The sequence below is a fragment of the Cornus florida genome, unplaced genomic scaffold (genome assembly GCF_030987335.1).
Source record: "Cornus florida cultivar Cherokee Brave unplaced genomic scaffold, ASM3098733v1 CherokeeBrave_3.0.0_Hap2_Chr07, whole genome shotgun sequence".
NCBI lineage: Eukaryota > Viridiplantae > Streptophyta > Magnoliopsida > Cornales > Cornaceae > Cornus > Cornus florida.
Window position 1 is genome coordinate 78,544,874 of NW_026775577.1, and position 7,372 is coordinate 78,552,245.

A 7,372-nucleotide genomic window follows, 5' to 3' on the forward strand; every position below is an offset into this window, starting at 1 on the left:
AAGATAGATCCAAGCCTTGACCCAAAAGCATAAAGTTCCAAAAGTTTGATCAATCCAACACCATCCTTCGATCAATCGAACACTTTTGTCCTTATTCAAATGATTGATCCTATCCACAACTGTACCACCCACTAACCACTTTTGTCCTTTTCCCATAAATATCTCTGATTTGTCTTTTTCCAAAAAGCTCAGCCAGTTGGATCGATCTAGCCTAAGCTCGATCGATCTTACTTATTTTCAATCGATCCAAGTTTAACATTCGATCGATCGAACTTCTTCTAGTGCGAAAAAGTTAAAATTCCATCTCATTGAAAGTTGTCCTTTATCCAATCATTAGGGAATATTGTGTGCATGACCCCAGATCATTTTGGGTGTCATTTTGACCTACCTATATAAGGATAAGGATTGCTTTTTACAAAGGGAGCCAACATTATTTTCATATCATCTCTTGGAGAGCAAGCTTAGAGGGGGAGGAGGCTAGAGACACCATAGGAGTTCTTCATCAACAAGTAGCAGATTTCAACCATGGAATTAGCCCTTGAGGGTTGGAGCATCATCACCATGAGTGGCTAGACATCCTCTTGGGGCTAGAGTTAGCCCCAAGCATATTTTCTATATCTTAATCTTATGTATTATTGAGGGATTAGTGTTGTAATTGATGTTTTAACACTTTAATATATATAGATCTTGTTTATTCAATGATTTATATGGTTTAATGCTTCTAATTGATCATTTCATTCTATCCATATGTCTATGTATGCTAGAATAGATGTTCATGTGCTTTTCTCTAGATTTTGTGTTATTGATGCATGTCTATATGTATTGATGCTATAGATTTGGAGATTGTCAAAACATAGTGCTTAAAGGAGTGCTTTTGTGATTCTCTTGATGATTCATGCTTATCTCTTGATGGATTGTGCCTCTCCTTTAGTTTATTTTCATGCTAGTAGTGTAGATGTAGTGTAGTTGTAGCATAGTATTAAATGGGAGGACAATCTATGCTTGTTGTTTGATGATCCAAGATTTTGAATGCAAGTAGCATATGTCTCTATCCTTGTGTTTTATTTAGATTGTGAGCTTAATGAAAGGATTAATGACTTGTTTTGATTTATTGTGCCTTTCACATGTTGTTTAGACAATATATGCTTCATTGCTTAGATATATTGTGCCTCTCACATGATGTTTAGATAATACATGCTTAACTAGTCACCCTTGCTTGTTGAATCAACCAAACACACACACACCAATATTGCAACACACCATTTGCCCTCATTAATCACTTGTCAATGGTATAGAAATGCATTACTTGGTGGTGATCTCTAAACCCTAAGATCTCTCTCTCTCTTACTTACTCTTAATTGCATTCTTTTGCTATCACTTAGTTTAATTTAGTTGCTCTTTAATCAACCAACCAACTAATTGTTTGATCACTCGACCTACTAGCCCTAATTGTGATTCCACGACATTGCTCGATCCTCATAATCCCTTGTGACGATTCCTACTCATTCTTGCTACGTTATTAGTAGTGTTGGTAGTGGTTTTTATAAATTTAAACTTGACATAAAAGGCTTTTCTTGAACCGTACATTCAGTACATCATTTTAGCGTACAAGGAACGGCTTTAAGTCATCAAATTTTGGTGCCGTTGCCGGGGATTTCTTGATTAGATTTGGCAACATCGGATTTATGGAATTGATTAGGATTAGTACTCTTTTGATCGTGTCTTTACTTTATTTTTATTTTTCTTTTTGGTTACTTATTGCGTTGTTCTAACTTAACTAGGTGCATTATTGGAGAGGAAGCAAGCAAATGAGCCATTAAGCATTCAATTCAAGCAAGCAAACAAAGTAAAAAGCTAAAAATTCTAAAAATTGCTAAGCTAAGCTTTAAATTTGGAGTTGAAGTGCTAAAGGACTTTTGTAAGATTTTCTTTATTCAATCCCTTCGTTAAATCGTCGGCCCGCGTAGAGGCTTATTTTTAATTGTCTTGCATCATTGTTGTTAAAGCATGGGAGTATGAATTAAATGTTTGTGGAAGAAGTCTAATTGCATTGTTGTGAAGGCATAGTGTTTGTCATTCTTTGTGTTTGCTGTGTTTTGCATTGTGCATGCATGGACGTCGTTCATTGAGACCAACTCTTGTCCCTCTTGATTTGCATCTTGAATCTATCGTTAGAAATCCTAAGGGAAGAGGAAGTTCAAATAGAGCCAATCTTTCAATGGATGACCATAATGATAATCATGTTGAAGACATTGGTCACATAGATCAACAAGGTATCCTTCATCCCAATATGCACAATGAGAACATACAAGTACCATTAGGCATGCCTAGGCCATTCATTCACCAACCACCACAACAACAAGGCCAAGTTCCATACGGAATGCCAAGGCCAATGTATGCTCCACAACCTCCCATCAACAATCAAGGAATTCAAAACCAAGGTGTTCATGTTGCACCTCAAGTAGCTAATCCACCTCTTGCTTTAAGAGACCATTATGTGCCTAATGAGTATAATGCACCTACATGCATCCACTTGCCCCCATTTGGAGCACATCATTATGAAATTAAGCCACAAACCATTCAAATGCTTCCTAACTATCATGGACTTCCAAGTGAAGAACCTTACAAGGATTTGGATGAGTTTCTTGAAATATGTTCCGCCGTAAAATATACAGACATGCCGGAAGAGGTTTTAAGACTCAAACTTTTTCCATTCACCTTAAAAGACAAGGCAAAGTATTGGTTTAACAATCTTAGGCCTTTTTCAATCACTTCTTGGGTAGAAATGCAACAAGAGTTCTTGAAGAAGTACTATCCGGTTTCTAAGACCAATGCCATGAGAACCTCAATTCGAGAATTTTCACATGGGGATGGAGAAACGTTTCATGAGGCATGGGAACGCTTCAATGAATTGCTTAGGAAGTGTCCACATCATGACATGTCCAAATGGAAATTAGTTCAATACTTCTTTGAGAGCTTATCGGACAACTATAAGGGCATGGTTGATGCTTCCATGGGTAGCTCATACATTGATAGGCATGAGGATGACGTGTGGCGTCTCTATGAGAGCATGAGTGAAAATTCTTTGCATAGAACACTATCATCCAAGAATGGTAAAAATTCACAAGGTAGGAAGAGTGTTGGCTTACATCAAGTCGACCATTTAAATGAAATAGCTGCCGAAATGAAGTCTTTATCTCAAAGGTTTGATCAATTTTTGATTAACCAAAACTCGGCGAACCAAGTATCTTCCTTCCCTAACCTTTCTCATCGTGCATCAAATGAAACATGTATGACTTGTTCTAGTGTTCTTCATTCTACTTCTCATTGTCCTCATGGACAAGTGCAAAGTGAACCTAATGAATGAGTCAATGCGGCTTTTATGAACCAAGGGAACAATCCTTATGGTACTCATTATAATCCAAGTTGGAGGAATCATCCAAATTTCTCTTGGAAAAACCAAAGAGAGGGCTCAAACCCTTCCCAAGGCGGTTTTCAAGGGAAGTACATTCCACCTCCACTTCAAAACCAAGGATCCCAAGGTTATAGACCATATCAATCATAAGGGAATCAATTTGCTAATTCTCATTTTCCCAACCAATCTTATTCCCAAGGTAATACTAGAAGTCCCGCCTTTGAAGAGAAAGTTTTGAATGCTTTGGGCACTTTAGAGGCTAACACTCAATTGCTTCATTCTCACTCTCAATCTATTGCAAAGCTAAAAACCCAAGTAGGGCAAATAGTAAGCACTTTCAATGCGAGAGAGAAGGGAAAGATGCCTATAAATGCCCCACCTAAGTAACGATGTGTTATGGAAACCCATTCCTCATCGGAAGGCCACACCATTGAATATGTTAATGCGGTGACTACCTTGTGGAGTGGTAGGATTGTGGACAATCAAGTTGGAATGTCCAATGAAGAGAGTGAACCGGTGCAACCTCAAGTTATAACCCGTCCTGTTTCACATCCCATTCCTCCTTCATTGCATATATATGACCTTGTAAATGAGAAAGTCTTAAAAGATGTGTTTGAAAAAGAAGTTTTGAAAAATGATGTTGAAAAGGTTGTGTTAAAAAATGAATTGAAAACTTCTTGTGTTGAAGAGAGTTCAAAAGAAAATTTTGAAAAAGTGTTTGAACCAAAGGTTTCCTTTCCGGATGCCTTAAAAGGATCCATTTCAAAAGACAAGCAAAAGGCAAAAACCAATGAAATCATGGAAATGTTTAGGCAAGTGAAAGTTAATCTTCCACTATTGGATGCAATCAAGCAAATTCCGGCTTATGCCAAATTCTTGAATGACTTGTGCACCCAAAAGCCGAAGAACAAGAGCCAAGCACCAAGAAAAGTGGTTTTGACCGAGCAAGTAAGCTCAATTTTGCAACATAACACTCTTCCAAAGTTTAAGGACCCCGATTCACCCACTACATCATACATTATTGGTGATCATATCATTAATCGGGCGCTTCTTGACTTAGGAGCAAGTGTTAACCTTCTTCCATACTCGGTTTATGTCAAATTGGGCTTAGGTGAATTGAAACCGACGTCGGTAGTTTTGTAACTTGCCGACCGATCCATTAAGAAGCCTAGGGGTATAATTGAGGATGTTTTGATAAAGATTGACAAATTCTTCTTCCCGGTTGATTTCGTTGTCATAGATACGGAAACGACTCCCAATCCTAAGAGCCAAATTTTCGTTATCCTTGGCCGTCCTTTCTTAGCAACCACTAATGCCAACATCAATTGTAGGATGGGGATAATGAAGATTTCATTTGGCCACATAAAGGTGAAGTTGAATATCTTTAATCAAACACCCAATTCATTTGACAAATATGAAGGAGAAGTTAATGTTGTAGATGAATATCATGATCTTCAATGTCAAGGAAATGAGCTTTTGTGTAAAACCAAAACTTCCAAAGGATCATCTTCAACCTTGCATTCTAAAAGTCTTGTTTCAAACTCTTGCTTTGAAAGGGCATGGAAGCCCAAAGGTTGTAATTACATAGACAATGGACTAAAGATTTCTTTTGAGCTTAATCCAACAAGTTCTTCAAAAAACCATTTGTTGGGTGGAGTTCAAAGCATCTATCACCCCAACAAGGAGGGGATGCATTATAAGATCTTTGATCCGGGCTAAAAGAGCTCAATGTCTTGCTAAAGACGTTAAAGACTAGCAAAAGCATTCGTAGGGTGTTAAAACCCTATTCCTCCCCCATTTCTATCTTTCATTTCATTTCTTGCGAAGTCTAGATACTTATTTTTGGCTCATATGCATTTCAAGGAACTTTGGTGAGGATTGCATAACCTTTCATGCCATTATTAAGCATTCTGCATAGTTCGATCGATCTCAAACCTGAGTTCGATCGATCGAACTCCATTCTACATCCAACACTTAGAAAAATTTTCGACCTGCAGAAACCTGCATCCAAATCACCTCTCTGTCCAATCGTTTGAACTAACTTTTAGATCGATCAAGAGACCTTCGATCGATCCAACTTCCAAGTTCAATCGATCTCATGACCCAACACTCGAAAAAATTTTGAGCCTGCATCAACCTCCATATTTCAGCTCTCTGTCTGATCGTTCGAAACATTCCAAGATCGATCTAAAAGTTCTTCGATCGATCCAACTTCCAAGTTCGATCGATCTCATGTTCCAATACTTAGCCAAAATTTTGAACCAAAAACCAGCATATTTTTGCTCTCTATCTGATCGATCAAACTCTTGTTTCAATCGATCTCAATCTTCATTTCATTATTTTGACTTTTCAAATTTTCAAAAATCCAAAAATATTTTCATTTTTATTTTTATTTATTTCATTTTACTTTATTTTATTTTCATTTTATTTTATTTTTCCAAAAAGTTTTCAAAAATCCCAAAATATCTTAATTAATTTTTAATTATTAAGTGTTTATTCAATTTAATTTGATTAAAAAAAAAAACTTTGAAGAGAGTTCATTAAAGTTCGATCGATCACAGTTGAGTTTGATCGATCAAACTCTGTCAGGAATGTTTTTAAAAATAGAACCGAGGGTTTGTAAGATTGATTACAAAGATCAATCTAACTCACCCTTATCCTCAAAACCTTAACCTCACTTCGTCGCCGTCACTGTCCAACCACTTCACCATCTCCGGCGAAGTTTTCCGGCGAGTTTCCAAGCTTCACATCTCTCTCTCATCTCGGATTCCATCTTTCCTTCTTCGCATCCACTTCTCTCACTTGTTCAACGTAAGAACCAAGATTCACTTTGAGATTTGATGTTCGATTTAATGGTTCGATGATTTCCATATTCGATTTAGGTTGCTTAGATGGATGAATCCGCTATTGATGAGCCTTCGAAGCATTATATATATATGTGTGTATATACGTGTGTATGTTTTGTAGATATTTTGAGATTTGCTTAGATTTGTTTGAGTATGGGCCTCGATTTATGATGGATTTGTTGATTTATTGTGTTGATGGGCCCATGAACACGTTCGTGTGGGCCCCATGCTTCCAAGGCCACAGATTTGTGACCTTTGAGTTTTCAACGTCGCATAGTTCGATCGATCGAACTAGTATCTCCGATTGATCTTGAGAGATCGATCGAACTTATGTCTTCGATCGATCGAAGCAGTGAGATCGATCTCACTTACTTTCGATCGATCCAACTTTTGTGATCGTTCTCACTTCTTTTTATGATCGATCGAACTTCACAGATCTCACACACACACTTCATTCATCATATCTTATGTTCATGCTATCATATCTATGCCCAATGCCTGTGATATTTCCAGAAAATGTCGCCTTGGTGCCGGAAATCCCATGCAAAGTTCAGCTTTCTATTATGCATATAGCAGCTTTTTAATCCTCATGCCCTTTTCTAATCTAGGGGCATTCTGGATACTTCATATTGTTTATTTTTCATTTTCGTTCGCAATCCGAGTAGAAAACGTGATTTTATAGGGGTTTTCTTCTTTGTGTTTTTACAAAAAAAATCATCTTGATGCCGAAAATAACTCGCAGATCTGGAAAATCTGGTCGTTCTAGGTTTTTCCCGAAAAAAGTGCTGATCTAAGGGGCATTTCGGGTATTTCACTTGTAAAATAAAATATTCTCTTTACATGTTCATGTAGAAAACATGATTTTTGGGGGGGCGGGGGGGGGGGGGGGGGGGGGTTTGTTCACAACTTTTTGCCAAAAAATATGGTTTAAGCCCTCAAAACCACATTTGAAGTCCAAAAATCGGTGCAGGTCCTGCCCAGATTTGAACCCAAAAAGTTGTTTTTTTTGAATCTTTGAGGCTTCATATCTTCTTCGTCCCGACTCCAAATCAAGTGATTTTTGGGTCTAAGTTTATTAGTTTTTGCTGGTCTATATAACGGTATGCACGAT

General features: G+C 37.5%; 1 pseudogene; it reads right to left on the reverse strand.

Annotated features, from left to right (window-relative positions):
* Window positions 1-2,841: 2,841 nt before the first annotated feature.
* On the reverse strand, window positions 2,842-2,940 carry LOC132267842 (small nucleolar RNA R71; annotated as a pseudogene).
* Between the last annotated feature and the right edge of the window lie 4,432 nt (window positions 2,941-7,372).